Raw genomic sequence first — 17525 nt, forward strand, 5'->3', positions numbered from 1 at the left:
TCTGACCCAGTAGGGCCATTCTTATGTTCTTATGAAGGGCGGGGCAGAACACTGTGACAGGGTTTCTGTAGTGTAGTGGTTATCACGTTTGCCTAATATGCAAAAGGTCCCTGGTTTGAAACCAGACAGAAACATGGTGGATTATTTTTCCCAGCTTCTACAGGCCTGTCCCTGCCGTTGTAGGAGCAGCAGTGATCTCTATGTTCTGTATGGCTATGCGATATATAACCTGTATGCTCAAAAGGTCTGTTATACTTCCCCCACCTCCTGCTTTTGTCTCCCCTCCCTCTCTGAATACCTGTGAAGTGGCTTTTCCCCTCCCCGTCCCTCCTGTAATACTTGTGGGATGAATGGGCTGGTTGAAGAGCTGGAAGATCAGAATTGCTCCCAGGTAGACAAAGGGTCTGGGACTCTAATTAGGCAACACTCACACACCCGGAGCATGGACACTGCCCAAGGTCGAGTGTGACCAACCAGATGCAGCCAAGTAATCTCTAGTCGCAGGCCATGAGGTGCAGGTCCTTAAAAGGGGAAGGGGTCATGTGCTCAGGGGTGCACTCACAAGCTTGTACCTCCAGTGAATGCCCTTCACCCGGACCGTCCGGTCAGTGGTTCACTGCACTGCATTTCATCATGCCTCAGGAAGACTTACCTTCATCACACCATCCATCACTGCACTGTGGGACAGTTACCTTGAAGAATCCTGATATCTCCAGTGCTGTGCCTGTCCTGGGAGCGTGAGTATGCGAGTGTGAGTGTGACCTCCCCCTTCTTTTGAGCTTAGCTATCAATATCATAAACGTGTTGCTTTCTGCCAATCTCTGGTGGGTCATTAGTCCTCCCTAATCTTACTAGCTGGCCCAATTTTGGGAAACACCTGCAATAACCCCAACCCCTGCATCACAGAGGGTGGTGAAATGAGCTGAGACAAAGCCTTGGCATCAGCAGGGGAAAGCTAGAGGATCTTGGCCAGTGAACTTTTGGAGCCTTGTGGCTTGGCCTCCTCTGCTCTGGGAGTTTGGCCTATGGATGCCGGCTCTTCCTGCTGGCCTCCTTTGCGTGACTTGCCAAAGGAGAAAGTGAGGCAGGAATGGGACAAAAGAGGAAAGTCATGCTGAGGAAGGCAGGGCAGAAGCTAAGCACCTCAGCGTGGCTAAGTGGGGTTAGTAGAGCGCCACCATTTGTTCTGCAAAGCCTGGGGAGGTGCGGTTGGCTGCTGGGAGGTAGATGCTGTGCCTGCCTCTTGGCTTCCCAGGGATGGCAACTTGCAGCCTAGGAGGAGAAGGATGGTTCTGGGTGAAAGGAAGACAAGCAAAGCTATGGGAGGAAATTTGGGTGTGTGGTGCAGGCTCTGTGCTGGGGGAGGGGGTTGGGGTGCAGGAGGGATGGCGCTCACCCTGGTCACTGCAGCTCCCAAAGTGACCGGGTACACACAACCCTTTAGCAGCATCTCCTAGGTGGGCATGGTCAGGGGGTCTCCGTGGGCCGCTGCCTGCAGGCAGTGCCCCCAGAGCTCCCATTGGCTGCAGTTCCTGGCCAATGGGAGCTGCAGAGTTGGTAGTAGGGGCAGAGGCAGCACATGGAGACACTCCCCCCACCTCAGGGGATGCCGTGACATGCCAGCCACTTCTGGGAGCAGCACAGAGGGATGGAGGTAGAGTGGGCAGGGAGCCACCTTAGTGCTGATGGCACATCTCTGCACACCCATTGGGGGAGGGGAGCAGAGGGCCTCCATGCACTGCCTGGGGTAGGGGCAGTGCACAGAACTGACTCCACTCCCGGGTCTATTACAGGAGTGGGTGGGTGGGTAGGGTCTTTTGGCTTGCAAGATGCAGCAGGTCAGGCTAGATGATCACACTGGTCCCTTCTGACCTTAAAGGTCCTGACTCTAAGGGTACATCTACACTACAGGGGGGAGTCGATTTAAGATACGCAAATTCAGCTACGGAATAGCGTAGCTGAATTCGACGTATCGCAGCCGACTTACCCCGTTGTGAGGACGGTGGCAAAATCGACTTCTGTGACTTTTTGTCGGCGGTGCTTACTACCACCTTCGCTGGTGGAGTTAGAGCGCCGATTCGGGGATCGATCCCCGAGAGGTCAATTTCTACCCGCCAATTCAGGTGGGTAGTATAGACCTAGCCTAAAAGGGAGAGGGAAGTAAAGGAATTTTTTTTAAATATAAACCAAACTTTGTAATACCAGGATGACTCCAACAGCTCACTGTATAGTCCTTCCCCTTTCTTCTTCCACTGGGTGTTTAATGTCCTGCTGGGATTTGGAACATTCTCTCATTCCATTGATAAACTGATACAATTTGACTGAAATTAAAGCAATTCCCAGCGGAGAAAATGTCACATTACTGCATTGGCTGGAAATCAAACCCAGGTCAACTGCTTAGAAAGCAGTTCTGCTCACCACTATACCACCAGTGCATCAGGAAAAATGTTTCTCCTATGTGCCACTTATGCTTGTCAAATGACTCACGCCTACTCAATACCAGATTTACAATGGTGCCACTGGTGCTATGGCACCAGGCCCATGGTCGAAAGGGGCCCCGGCGCACTCTTCTCTGCCCCCCACTCTCTCCTGTGGGGTCAGAGAAGCTTGACTCTGCCACTGCTGGGGCTGTGTGGCAGCCTCTGCCTGCAGCCTGGCTCCTGCCCCGCCCCTTTCCCCAGCGTTCTACCTTCCCTCCCCCACCTCCCTGCCACCGATCAGCTGGATCAGCCTTGCCTGCAGGAGGGGACAGCTGCAGAACGCCGCTCCGGGGAGGAGGAGGAAGAGAAGAAGAGGCGCAGTGATGCCTCTCCATCGCCTCTTTCCCCAGCATGCTACGTTCCCTTTCCCCCCATCTCCCCGCCGGTCAGCTGGATCAGCCTTGCCGGCAGGAGCAGATAGCACGGAGACTCAGCACGGCGCTCCAGAGAGGAGGAGGAAAAGAGGCGGGGTGAGGCCTTGGGGAAGCGGCTGGAATTGGGGCATACCCCCTCCAGCCCCCTGTGTGAGCACCCTCACGACCCCAACCCACCCCGCAGCCCCTTGCACTGCCTCACATACCCCCAGCCCCTGCCCTGACTCCTACAGCCCCCACACCCAGCCCCCTGCACTGCCTAACACACATCCAGCCCCCTGCCCTGACTCCTGCATCCCCCTCACACACCCTGAGCTCCCTGCCCTGACCCTGCACTCCCCTCACACCTCCTCAGCACCATCTCACACACCCCCAACCCCCTTCCCTAACCCCTGCACCCCCACACTTCCCCAGCCCCCTACCCTGACTCCTGAATCCCCCTCACACCTCCCCAGCCCCCTGCACCCCCCTCACCCCCTCACACCTCCCCAGCCCTGACCTCTGCACCACCCACACCTCCCCAGCCCTGACTCCTGCATCCCCCCTCATGCCCTCCAGCCCCTGCCCTGAAACCTGTACCCCCTCACACACACCCAGCCCCCTGCCCTGACTTCTGCATCCCCACCCCCATCCTGAGAACCAAACAGGAGCTGCCCCAGGTAAGCGCTCCACACCCCAACCTCCTGCCCCAATCCTGAGCCCCCTCCCTCACCCTAGCTCTTGGCCAGACCCCATACCCGAACATTTTTTTACAATATTTGGAAAGATCATTAAGTCCGTCGAGACCGTCTGTGATTTTTCAAGTGGTCTGTGGAAAAATAAGTTAGACTACAAGAACAATTAAGATTCATAGATTCATAGATTATAGGACTGGAAGGGACCTCGAGAGGTCATCGAGTCCAGTCCCCTGCCCGCATGGCAGGACCAAATACTGTCTAGACCATCCCTGATAGACATTTATCTAACCTACTCTTAAATATCTCCAGAGACGGAGATTCCACAACCTCCCTAGGCAATTTATTCCAGTGTTTAACCACCCTGACAGTTAGGAACTTTTTCCTAATGTCCAACCTAGACCTCCCTTGCTGCAGTTTAAACCCATTGTTTCTGGTTCTATCCTCAGAGGCTAAGGTGAACAAGTTCTCTCCCTCCTCCTTATGACACCCTTTTAGATACCTGAAAACTGCTATCATGTCCCCTCTCAGTCTTCTCTTTTCCAAACTAAACAAACCCAGTTCTTTCAGCCTTCCTTCATAGGTCATGTTCTCAAGACCTTTAATCATTCTTGTTGCTCTTCTTTGGACCCTTTCCAATTTCTCGACATCTTTTTTAAAATGCGGCGCCCAGAACTGGACACAATACTCCAGCTGAGGCCTAACCAGAGCAGAGTAGAGCGGAAGAATGACTTCTCGTGTCTTGCTCACAACACACCTGTTAATGCATCCCAGAATCATGTTTGCTTTTTTTGCAACAGCATCACACTGTTGACTCATATTTAGCTTGTGGTCCACTATAACCCCTAGATCCCTTTCTGCCGTACTCCTTCCTAGACAGTCTTTTCCCATTCTGTATGTGTGAAATTGATTTTTCCTTCCTAAGTGGAGCACTTTGCATTTGTCTTTGTTAAACTTCATCCTGTTTACCTCAGCCCATTTCTCCAATTTGTCCAGATCATTTTGAATTATGACCCTGTCCTCCAAAGTAGTTGCAATCCCTCCCAGTTTGGTATCATCCGCAAACTTAATAAGCGTACTTTCTATGCCAATATCTAAGTCGTTGATGAAGATATTGAACAGAGCCGGTCCCAAAACAGACCCCTGCGGAACCCCACTCGTTACGCCTTTCCAGCAGGATTGGGAACCATTAATAACAACTCTCTGAGTACGGTTATCCAGCCAGTTATGCACCCACCTTATAGTAGCCCCATCTAATTTGTATTTGCCTAGTTTATCGATAAGAATATCATGCGAGACCGTATCAAATGCCTTACTAAAGTCTAGGTATACCACATCCACCGCTTCACCCTTATCCACAAGGCTCGTTATCCTATCAAAGAAAGCTATCAGATTGGTTTGACATGATTTGTTCTTCACAAATCCATGCTGGCTGTTCCCTATCACCTTACCACCTTCCAAGTGTTTGCAGATGATTTCCTTAATTACTTGCTCCATTATCTTCCCTGGCACAGAAGTTAAACTAACTGGTCTGTAGTTACCTGGGTTGTTTTTATTTCCCTTTTTATAGATGGGCACTATATTTGCCCTTTTCCAGTCTTCTGGAATCTCTCCCGTCTCCCATGACTTTCCAAAGATAATAGCTAGAGGCTCAGATACCTCCTCTATTAGCTCCTTGAGTATTCTAGGATGCATTTCATCAGGCCCGGGTGACTTGCAGGCATCTAACTTTTCTAAGTGATTTTTAACTTGTTCTTTTTTTATTTTATCCGCTAAACCTACCCCCTTCCCATTAGCATTCACTATGTTAGGCATTCCTTCAGACTTCTCGGTGAAGACCGAAACAAAGAAGTCATTAAGCATCTCTGCCATTTCCAAGTTTCCTGTTACTGTTTCTCCCTCTTCACTAAGCAGTGGACCTACCCTGTCTTTGGTCTTCCTCTTGCTTCTAATGTATTGATAAAAAGCCTTCTTGTTTCCTTTTATTCCCGTAGCTAGTTTGAGCTCATTTTGTGCCTTTGCCTTTCTAATCTTGCCCCTGCATTCCTGTGTTGTTTGCCTATATTCATCCTTTGTAATCTGTCCTAGTTTCCATTTTTTATATGACTCCTTTTTATTTTTTAGATCGTGCAAGATCTCGTGGTTAAGCCAAGGTGGTCTTTTGCCACATTTTCTATCTTTCCTAACCAGCGGAATAGCTTGCTTTTGGGCCCTTAATAGTGTCCCTTTGAAAAACTGCCAACTCTCCTCAGTTGTTTTTCCCCTCAGTCTTGATTCCCATGGGACTTTACCCATCAGCTCTCTGAGCTTCCCAAAATCTGCCTTCCTGAAATCCATTGTCTCTATTTTGCTGTTCTCCCTTCTACCCTTCCTTAGAATTGCAAACTCTATGATTTCATGATCACTTTCACCCAGGCTGCCTTCTACTTTCACATTCTCAACGAGTTCCTCCCTATTTGTTAAAATCAAGTCTAGAACAGCTTCCCCCCTAGTAGCTTTTTCAACCTTCTGAAATAAAAAGTTGTCCCCAATGCAGTCCAAGAATTTGTTGGATAGTCTGTGCCCCGCTGTGTTATTCTCCCAACATATATCCGGATAGTTGAAGTCCCCCATCACCACCAAATCTTGGGCTTTGGATAATTTTGTTAGTTGCTTGAAAAAAGCCTCATCCACTTCTTCCACCTGGTTAGGTGGCCTGTAGTAGACTCCTAGCAGGACATCTCCCTTGTTTTTTGCCCCTTTAAGCCTAACCCAGAGACTCTCAACACTTCCGTCTCCTATGTCCATCTCTACCTCAGTCCAAGTGTGTACATTTTTAATATATAAGGCAACACCTCCTCCCTTTTTCCCCTGTCTATCCTTCCTGAGCAAGCTGTACCCATCCACACCAACATTCCAATCATGTGTATTATCCCACCAAGTTTCAGTGATGCCAACAATGTCATAGTTGTATTTATTTATTAGCACTTCCAGTTCTTCCTGCTTATTCCCCATACTTCTCGCATTTGTATATACGCATCTAAGATACTGGTTTGATCTTTCCTCCCAGTTTTGTCCTGACTCTCCTTTCTCTCTGCCAATATAGCCCACACTCCCTCTCGTTTCCGACCCATCTCCCCGGTCTCCATGTTCCCCACTTACCTGTGGGCTTTGCTCACCTGTCCCCGTCGAACCTAGTTTAAAGCCCTCCTCACTAGGTTAGCCAGTCTGTGTCCGAATAGGGTCTTTCCTCTCCTCGAAAGGTGAACGCCATCTCTGCCTAGCAGTCCTTCCTCAAATAGCATCCCGTGGTCTAGGAAGCCAAAGCCCTCCTGGCGACACCATCTTCGCAGCCAGGCATTCACCTCCATGATGCATCTGTCTCTGCCCGGGCCCCTACCTTTGACAGGAAGAATTGAAGAGAATACCACCTGCGCTCCAAACTCCTTCACCCGTACTCCCAGAGCCCTGTAGTCACTCTTGATCCGCTCAGTGTCACACCGCGCAGTATCATTTGTGCCCACATGGATGAGTAGCATGGGGTAGTAGTCAGAGGGCTGGATAATCCTCAACAATGCCTCCGTAACGTCTCGGATACGGGCCCCCGGCAGGCAGCATACCTCCCGAGATGAGATGTCAGGGCGACAGATGGGCGCCTCCGTCCCCCTCAGCAGAGAGTCTCCGACCACCACTACCCTACGTTTCCTATTTGCAGTGGTGGCAGCAGACTTTCCAGCCTTAGGGGTACGAGGCGTCTCCTCCTTTACTGTAGGGAGTGATTCCTTCTTTCCTGTGTCAAGAAGAGCATAACGGTTACCTATAACCACGGCAGGAGGGTTCGGAGCAAGGGTGGAGCACTGCCTGCTGCCAGAAGTAACCAGCTGCCAGTGTCCACCCTGAGCCATCTCCTCCTCCACCAGTGGTGTATCAGCAGTCCTGTGTACTGGGACAGCTACCTCAGCTGTCTCCACATGGACACTGTCGAGGAATTGCTCATGGATACGGATGCTCCTCAACCTAGCCACCTCCTCCTGTAGCTCTCCCACCTGCTGCCTGAGAGATTCCACCAGCAGGCACCTCTCACATTGGATGGTCCCCCCAGCCTGGATATCAGTAAGTGGAAATTGCAAGTTACAGTCTTTGCAAAACCACACCAGGATCTGGGTAGAGGCATCCATGCTTAGGCACTCTGTCTGGCTACAGGCACAGGTGGAGGAGACAGTAGCAGTGCTGGCACAGGTGTTGCGGGTCTTCCTAACCATCGTAAGCCTCCCTCTGTCAAACTCCCATCTGCAGCCCCCTGTCAGCTGAAAGGGTTGTTTAAGCGAAAAGTTATGAATGTAGTTGCTTTATAGGTATTAAGGGGAATCAGAGAAAACAACTGGAACTGGCAAGAGACCCTCGCCCCCTTCCTGCTCCCCTTCCAAACTCCCTTGCGAAACTCCCTGTTAGCAGCCCCTGTTTGCAAAGCTCCCTGGTCGCTTGTGCGCTGCTTTATAAAGCCCTGGCCTGTATGAATGCCCCGCCCACTGATAAAGGCTCAGCCACTTACCAGAGACTTCTAGCTTTCAAACCTTCCAACTGCCAGCCACAGCACACGGTCCTTCAAACAACCAAAACAAACAAACAGACTGACAAACACAAGCTCAGCTCACAGCAAGTAACCCTCAAACACAAACAAACACACACTACAGACAGTCACTTACCCCAAAAGGGTGCTGTATTGCTCCTCCTTCACCTGGAGATCTCCCTTGCGAAACTCCTTGCGAAAGGTACCTCACTTTATTTTCATTTACATGCTATTACTTATAGGAGGAAGATGAAGGAAAAAAAGAATGAAAAACGGGGGCAGGGGGGATAAGAGAGAATGTTCTTTTTCTTGACTGGGTCCCAAGAAAGAGCCCCAAAAGTGAAGCTGAGCACAGGGCTGGGGGGCCCCACTAACTCTAAATCCACCACTGGCTGTCACGTCACCTGGGCTGGGGATACTGTCAGTGCCGGTGTAACCACTAGGCGAACTAGGTGACCGCCTAGGGCACCAAGATTTGGGGGTGCCAAAAAGAGGTGCCCCAATTTTTTTTTTTACACTACAGTGGAATCACATCTTACATGAGGGTTAGGTTCTAAAGTCACCACATAAGAGGAAAATCGCATATAGTGAAAATTACCGTAAAGTACAGTATACTGAGCCATTACAAACATTGATTCTATCTCCCCTTGTAAGTACTCTCACACTTCTTATCAAACTGTCTGTACCGGGCTAGCTTGATTATCACTTCAAAAGTTTTTTTTTCTCTTAATTAATTGGCCTCTCAGAGTTGGTAAGACAACTCCCACCTGTTTATGCTCTCTGTATGTGTGTATATATACCTTCTCAATACATGTTCCATTCTATATGCATCCGAAGAAGTGGGCTGTAGTCCACGAAAGCTTATGCTCTAATAAATTTGTTAGTCTCTAAGGTGCCACAAGTACTCCTGTTCTTCTTTTTGAGTATACACTAGAACAGGGGTCCTCAACCTAAGGTGGCACGCAAGCTGATTTTTTTTTTAATGGCAGGCTGCGGGTCCTGGCTGCCGCTGAGCCTGCTGCCGACCTGGGGTTCTATTTACTCAGCTGGCAGTGGGCTGAGCAGGGCCAGTAGTGGGCTGGCTCCTGCCAGCCGGGGTCCCAGCCACCAGCCACCAGCCCCGCTCAGCCCGCTGGGGTCCCAGCCAGCTCCGCTCAGCCTGCTGCTGGCCTGGGTGAACGGTCTGGGGTTCAGTGAGTGGGGTAATTCACTAGCCTGATTATAGCCTGGAAGTAATTCTTCTGTTTTTCCTGCAATTAGCAAGGACATTTGTAAAAGAAATTGGTATTATTAAGCAATAATCTGTCCCTACCAGGGGGTGGAAATTGTTTTTTTTGTTTTTCAGACACTCTACAAGCATGCTGGCACCAGCGGAAGAATAACCCAGAATACCATGGATCTATGTTTTGTGTTGTTTGTCTGTGGTGTTTGTCTTGTTGCTAGCAAGATGTGGGTGGGGGATGGCTTCAAAAGGCTGACCGGGGGCAGGGGGAGATGTGTATGGGAATGCAAAATGCTCAACTAGGAAGCCAGCACCTGTGTAATAGCTACCATGGTGCCTGGAAATAGAACGGCAACTAAGGTGGGCCCCACAAGCCCTATGGAAATAATGACAAGGGGAGGAGCTCACTGGGAATCAATGGAGCGGTGTGTAAAATGGTGTAAATGGATGTTATGTTACAGTGTGTTTACGATTGGTTAGTTAAATTTCAGTAAAATGATTGGTTAAGGTATAACTAAGCAGAACTCAGTTTTACTATATAGTCTGCAGTCAATCAGGAAGTAAGGGGGGAATGGGAACAGGGAATGGGGGTGGGGGAATTGGAATCATGTTTCACTAAGGGGGGGGGGAATGGGAACAGGGACACAGGCAAGGCTCTGTGGTGTCAGAGCTGGGAAGGGGGACACTGAGGAAGGAAACTGGAATCATGCTTGCTGGAAGTTCACCCCAATAAACATCGAATTGTTTGCACTTGTGGACTTTGGGTATTGTTTCTCTCTGTTCATGCGAGAAGGCCTAGGGAAGTGAACGGGTGAAGGAATAAGCTGCCTAACAGGGAACTTGGGACATTTCTGTGAGCTGGAACCCCAGATTCACTCCCCATTCATCTCTACCCCATCCTGTACCCCTTTGTCCTCCCTGTGTGATTCCTGCTGCAGCTCAAATTCCCCAAGACTTCCTTCCCACCACTTCTCCCTCTCCTACATTCCCCATCTGGGCCTCAGTACCCCTCACACACTAAGGCCTGGTCTACACTAGGCGTTTATGTCGAAGTTAGCGCCATTACATCGAATTAACCCTGCACCCGTCCACACTGCGATGCTATTTAGTTCGACATAGAGGTCTCTTTAATTCGACTTCTGTACTCCTCCCCGACGAGGGGAGTAGCGCTAAATTCGACATGGCCATGTCGAATTAGGCTAGGTGTGGATGGAAATCGACGCTAATAGTTCCGGGAGCTATCCCACAGTGCACCACTCTGTTGACGCTCTGGACAGCAGTACGAGCTCGGATGCTCTGACCAGCCACACAGGAAAAGCCCCGGGAAAATTTGAATTTGAATTCCTTTTCCTGTCTGGCCAGTTTGAATCTCATTTCCTGTCTGGACATCGTGGCGATCACAGCAGCACTGGCAACGATGCAGAGCTCTCCAGCAGTGATGGCCGTGCAGTCTGTGAATAGAAAGAGGGCCCCAGCATGGACTGATCGGGAAGTATTGGATCTCATCGCTGTGTGGGGCGATGAGTCCGTGCTTTCTGAGCTGCGCTCCAAGAAACGGAATGCAAAGATCTATGAGAAGATCTCAAAAGACATGTCAGAAAGAGGATACAGCCGGGATGCAACGCAGTGCCGCGTGAAAATCAAGGAGCTGAGACAAGGCTACCAGAAGACCAAAGAGGCAAACGGACGCTCCGGATCCCATCCCCAGACATCCCGTTTCTATGAGGCACTGCATTCCATCCTCGGTGCGGCCGCCACCACTACCCCACCACTGACCGTGGACTCTGAGGATGGGATATTGTTCACGGCCGGTTCCTCGGACATGTTAGCGGACGGGGAAGATGAGGAAGGAGATGAGGAGGGCGAGGCAGTCGGCAGCGCTCACAACGCTGATTTCCCCGACAGCCAGGATCTCTTCATCACCCTTACAGAGATCCCCTACGAAGCGTCCCCAGCCGTTACCCCGGACACAGAATCTGGGGAAGGATCAGCCAGAAAGTGTTGTAAACATCTAAACATTTATTTTTAACAGAACAGGAATATTAACAATTAAAAGAATGGGTTGTTCATGATTACTTTGCCCTAGGCACTTAACGGTTCAGTCATGGGCAGTGCAAGTTTTGAAAAAAAATCTAGCAATGTCCGGTTTTCCGTGATTGTCCTGCCCAAGCCGCTCTACTGTTTAGTCCCTGCTACTGCAGCTAGAGTAAAATGCGGTCTATATGTGCAGGGATAGAGCAGTAATCCTCCCGGGACATCTCGATGAAGCTCTCCTGGAGGTAATTGGAAAGCCGTTGCATGAGGTTCCTGGGGAGAGCGGCCTTATTGGGTCCTCCGAAGTACGACACGTTGCCGCGCCACGAGACTATCAAGTACTCGGGAATCATTGCTCTGCACAGCAGGGCGGCATACGGCCCTGGTCTTTGGAGGCTTTCCCGGAGCATTCTCTCTCTCTCGCTGTCAGAGATCCTCATCAGGGTGATGTCGCCCATGGTGACCTGCTTTGAATTAGGTAGGGGAATGTTAGTGTTGGGACTGCTTGCTCGTTCCTTTACAGAACTGTAACCGCTGGTTTGCAACCACGCGGTGGAGGCGGGAGAGGGGCTGCCGAAAGGGATCGTTCCTGGGGACAGCCGCGAGGGGGTGGGACAGGGGCAGAGTTCCCGCTTGCCGGATTGCTGGCAGCAGGGACTGACATTGCTTTAAATGTGAAATGAGGCCAGTGGTAATATAAAAGTTTTAAACTGCCACAAGTCTACGGCTTACCATGTCTGCCTGCAACAGAAATTCCGTTGTGCTGCCCCGCTTCTCAAATGTGCTGTGGAAGACCCCAGGCACTGAATGCGAAGGCCGAGAATTCGACCTTGTGCTGAGTGCGCATGTGATAGGTGCTGTGCATGGTCTTGTTCACAGAGAAAGACTATGTTCTTTGTTCACAACTACATTTATCTTTCTGAGGAATTCACTCCCTTTTTCCCATTCCCACAGCCACATCTGCGACTGTCTCACAACCTAGCCTGGCATCACACTCCCAGAGGCTAGCGAAGATTAGGCATAGGAAGAAGAGGACACGGGAGGACATGTTCTCTGAACTTATGGCCTGTTCCCAAGCCCAGGCAGCACAGCAGACCCAGTGGCGGGAGAAATTGACCCAAATGCAGCAAGCAAACATGGATCGGGAGGAGAGGTGGCGGCAGGAAGACCAGCAGGCGACTCAAACGCTGCTTGGACTACTGAGGGAGCAAACAGACACGCTCCGGCGCCTTGTGGATGTTCTGCAGGAACGGAGGCAGGAGGACAGAGCCCCGCTGCAGTCCATCTCTAACCGCCCTCCCCCGCCACCAAGTCCCATACCCACCTCACCCAAAGTGCAAAGAAGGAGAGGCAGCAGAGTCCCTGCTAACTCTCACTCCACCCCTGCAGAGAGCTCTAGTAGCAGAAGGCTCTCATTCCCCAAAACTTGAAAAGTTCTTTCCTTCCCACCTGACACAAGCCCCCGTCCAAGTTTCACCTCCCAGTTCCATGTGTAGTTGATAATAAAAAATACGTTCATGTTAACTACTGTTTCAATCATGTTCTTTTGGAGGAGGAGGGGAAAGGGGGTTGGTAATTGGACAGGACAGTCACCTTTGGCAGGGTACATAGGCGGGGGCAGGCACAGCAGCAGGGCACATAGACAGTGCAGTGATGCAGTGACTAGTTACCCTGGTTAGTCTGGGAGGTTGTTTTCATGTTATGTGGTGGGGGGTGGGTTGCTCTGTGACTTTGTGGCGGGGGAGGGCAGTTACAGATCTTAAGCGGCGGTCCTTATGCAGGATCACAGAGCCACGCAGCAGGGGATCTGTAACCGTCCTCCCCCTGCCACAAAGTCACATAGCCCCCCCATACACACAGTCCCGATCAGGAGGGGTGACAGGCTCCGTTGAAACAACCATCCCACCGCAGCAGAGCCCGTCAATCCTTGAGTTTAGAAGCTTCATTCGCGTCACTACACTACACCCACTCCGCACCACAGTCTGCGTCCCAGTTTTAAAAAATTCCCGCGAAAACAGTATTAAAGAAAACGGTGTGCATTAACAAAGTAGAACTATTTTTATTTCGAAACGTGTGTTGGAAGGGGGTGAAGGGGGTATGTAACTGGGTAGGATAGTCAACATTAACTGGGTAAAGAAACGGGGGCAGGTTCAGCTTCTCTGTACACAAACTTAAAAGTCACAGGTTACCCTGCTCACTCAGGGACTTTGCTTTCAAAGCCTCCCGGATGCACAGCGCTTCCCGCAGGTCTCTTCTAATCGCCCGGCTGTCTGGCTGAGCGTAATCAGCAGCCAGGCTATTTTCATCAACCTCCCACCCCGCCATAAAGGTCTCCCCCTTGCTCTCACAGAGATTGTGGAGCACACAGCAAGCTGCTATAACAATGGGGATATTGGTTTCGCTGAGATCACAGCGAGTCAGTAAGCTTCTCCATCTCCCCTTGAGACGGCCAAAAGCACACTCCGCCACCATTCTGCACTTGCTCAGCCGGTAGTTGAAGAGTTCTTTTTTCAGTGTCCAGGGCGCCAGTATAGGGCTTCATGAGCCAGGGCATTAGCGGGTAGGCTGGGTCCCCGAGGATGACTATAGGCATCTCCACATCCCCAACAGTTATTTTGTGGTCCGGGAAGTAAATACCTTGTTGCAGCCGTCTAAACAGACCAGAGTTCCTGAAAACACGAGCGTCATGAACCTTGCCCGGCCATCCCACGTAGATGTTGGTAAAACGTCCCCTGTGGTCCACCAGTGCTTGCAGCACCATGGAAAAATAGCCCTTTCGGTTAATGTACTGGGTGGCCTGGTGGTCCGGTGCCAGGATAGGGATGTGAGTTCCATCTATGGCCCCACCGCAGTTTGGGAATCCCATCGCTGCGAAGCCATCTATGATCGCCTCCACGTTTCCCAGGGTCACTACCTTTGGCAGCAGTACATCAACGATTGCCTTGGCTACTTGCATCACAACAACCCCCACGGTAGATTTGCCCACCCCAAACTGGTTCGCGACTGACTGGTAGCTGTCTGGCGTTGCAAGCTTCCAGAGGGCTATGGCCACTCGCTTCTGTACACTCAGTGCAGCTCGCAACCGGGTGTCATTGCGCTTCAGGGCAGGGGACAGCAACTCACAAAGTTCCAGGAAAGTTCCCTTCCGCATGCGAAAGTTTCGCAGCCACTGGGATTCATCCCAGACCTGCAGCACTATGCGGTCCCACCACTCAGTGCTTGTTTCCCGTGCCCAGAATCGCCGTTCCACGGCATCAACATGACCCATTGCCATCGTGATATCCTCGGCGCTGGGTCCCCTGCTTTCTGAGAGGTCTGTGCTACTCTCAGACTTCAGGACATCACCGCGGTGCCGTAGCCTCCTTGCCTGACTTTTCTGCATCTGCCTCAGGGAAAGGTGTATGATAAGCTGCGAGGCGTTGAGAGCGGCCACAACTGCAGCGATGGTCGCAGCGTGCTCCATGCTCGCAGTGCTGTGGCATCCGCGCTGTCAATGACTGGAAAAGTGCGCGAACTGATTTCCCGCCGGCGCTTTCAGGGAGGGAGGGCGGGAGTGATGGACGGATGACGACAGTTACCCAAAAGCACCCTCGACACATTTTGTTACCCAGAAGGCATTGCTGGCTACACCCAGAATTCCAATGGGCAGAGGGGACTGCGGGAACTGTGGGATAGCTGACCACAGTGCACCGCTTTGAATGTCGACGCTTTCACCGTTAGTGTGGACTCACAAAGTCGAATTACTGTCCTTAGTGTGGACACAGACGTTCGACTTTGCAATATCGATTCCAAAAATTCGATGCAAGTAAATTCGAACTACTCTCGTAGTGTAGACAAGGCCTAAGAACAGAAGAACGGCCATCCTGGGTCAGACCAATGGGACTTGTAGGGGTCGGCTTATGGCCTAGGATTCCAGGTGGTAGGGGCAGGTACTCACCATGCCCAGTACTCTGGATGCTGGGGGCCATGCCTCTGGTGCTCTGGGGGCTGTGATGCCCGCCCGGCACCCAGGGTGTGGGGGCCAGTGCTCTGGGCACTGGAGCCACTGGGGGCCATGCCACCTGCCTACCTGGCATTTCCTCTAATTTGTGAGAGTGGATCTCAAATGGCTCATATTTGCATCCTTTTCTTTTTAATTATTAAATGCAGCTATCAAATTTCAGATTTTGCTCTTTCCTGTATAATTATCATATACTAATCTTCTTTTTAAATCTTTTCAGGTTTGAGGTGTTCCCTGGGATTTTTAATTGCAGCCCTTTTTTCCTGGAGGGAATCCACACTAATTAGGCCTCAGCTGGAGTATTATGTCCCTCTTGGGTCATGTTTCCTGCCTGAACTTGAAGGCTATAAATAGCCTTTTAAAAACAAATAAAAGGGGAGGTTTTTTGTATCATCATTGGGCTCCCAGATTATTGTGCCGGGCTCTGCAGAGACCCCGGCCAACAGTGAGGGCCCTGATTCTGCCAGGTGTGGTACAACTCATAGTGAGAAAGAGAGTCCTTGCTGCCAACAGCTCACAGGCAAAATAGACGAAGTGTGGGAGGGTGGGTCCCATTTTACAGATGGGGAAACTGAGGCCCAAAGATGTGATGTAATTTGTCCATGTTTGCACAGAGAATAATGGGGACAAACTGGGAACAGAATCCAAATTTTATGAGTCACAGCCTGGCCCTTAACCACAAGCCAAGTTTTGTCGATTGCATGGCAAAGGCCTCAATGGGAAGTTGCAGAATCTCCTTCATTGGAGGATTCTAAGGGGGTATGCAAACACCTGTCAGGTCTGGCCTAGGGATACTTGGTCCTGACTCGCTGTTTTGCATAGTGTCACTTTGCACTCTGATGCATTGTTTCGTGTTGTATCATTTTTGCACTGCCTTGTGTTGTGTTAGTTTGAGCTGAGCTCTTTTGCAGTGCGTCATTTTGCCCTATGGTGTGTTCATTTGCATTGTGCTGAATTGTAGGGCTTTGCACTCCTAAGTATTGTCACTTTTTGCTGGGGAATGTCATTTCATGCTGAATTGTTAGATGTTATATTGTGGTGTTTTCACTTTTGTTGTTTTTTGTATTGTATTCCTATGGCATAGAATTATAGAGATGGATGGCTGCAAGGGACCTGGAGAGGTCATCAACTCCAGCCCTCTCTGCTGAGGCAGGGCCAAGCAGAGGTGATGTGTCGGGGGGGCATGTGGGATCAAGTGCCCTCAGCAGTCGGCCCAGGCACAGAGCACAAAGTGGGAGCCAGAGCCAGAGCAGATTGTCTATTGGACCAAGTATATGCAGACCATCCTTGACAGAGGTTTGTTCAACCTGTTCTTAAAAACCTCCAAGGACAGAGATTCCACAGACACCCTTGGGAGCCTATTCCAGAGCTTAACTACCCTTAGAGTTAGAAAGCTTTTCCCAATATCTAACGGGAATCTCCCTGGCTGCAGATTAAGCCCATTACTTCTTGTCCTACCCTCAGTGGACATGGAGAACAACTGATATTGTCCTATTTATAATGACCAAACTTTTCTCTCTGCAATCATCTGTTAAATGGTTATTATCCCCTCTCTTGCCTGGGGTAGAATGGAAGAGGAGAAAATCCTCTCTCAACTCTCATTGGAGGATGCAAATGTCAGTTTGTTCTCTCTTCATGTTTTACTGAAGCTCAGAGAGAGGAAGAGACATTACCTGCCAAAGATCGTAGCGAGGACAGAGAGTTTATTTCATTTTGGGCTGTGACTGTAAGCAAAAAAGTGACACCTAAGGGCTGTCACTACCACCAAACATGGGGCTCAAACTCACAACTGTGTGATTAAGGGTGTTATGATCTCCTAGCTGAAATAGCCTGAGATAAAGCCATTCCACTGCTCCAGCTCAGTGTAGAAGGACCCCTGAGGGTGTGTATTTGTGAGCTGAGGGTCCCTTTCTGACATTTGCCTTCTTTCCTGGTTCATTATGTCTCCAGTGAGCAAACCAGAGCTGTTACAAGGCTGGTTAGATGCTGCGTTCTAGACCAGAGAGCTGGGGTTGATTTAGCATGCTGTCGCCATCAGCTGGTCAGAGTAACCAGTGTGGGAGGATGAAATTTAGAATTCTCCCACCAGGGGGAGGTGCTGTTGGACTCATTTAGTGGGGGAGAATCAAAAAAAGCTTCTCAGGTCCTAGAGAGGGAGCAGACAAGCTGGTTCCCCACATGCCACACATACA

At 50.4% G+C, this 17525-nt stretch overlaps 2 protein-coding genes and 1 non-coding gene across 5 annotated transcripts in view; 2 read left to right on the forward strand and 1 right to left on the reverse strand.

Annotated features, from left to right (window-relative positions):
- Positions 1–17525, reverse strand: part of LOC117869997 (zinc finger protein 883-like) — a 929932-nt gene that overhangs the window by 517580 nt on the left and 394827 nt on the right. The gene's annotated exons all lie outside the window — the stretch shown is intronic.
- LOC117870029 (zinc finger protein 501-like) overlaps positions 1–17525 on the forward strand; it is a 561112-nt gene that overhangs the window by 208819 nt on the left and 334768 nt on the right. The gene's annotated exons all lie outside the window — the stretch shown is intronic.
- On the forward strand, positions 62–134 carry TRNAI-AAU. Its single transcript has one exon. It is a non-coding gene; the product is annotated as a tRNA-Ile (tRNA).

The sequence above is a fragment of the Trachemys scripta genome, chromosome 25 (genome assembly GCF_013100865.1).
Source record: "Trachemys scripta elegans isolate TJP31775 chromosome 25, CAS_Tse_1.0, whole genome shotgun sequence".
Taxonomy (NCBI): Eukaryota; Metazoa; Chordata; order Testudines; family Emydidae; genus Trachemys; species Trachemys scripta.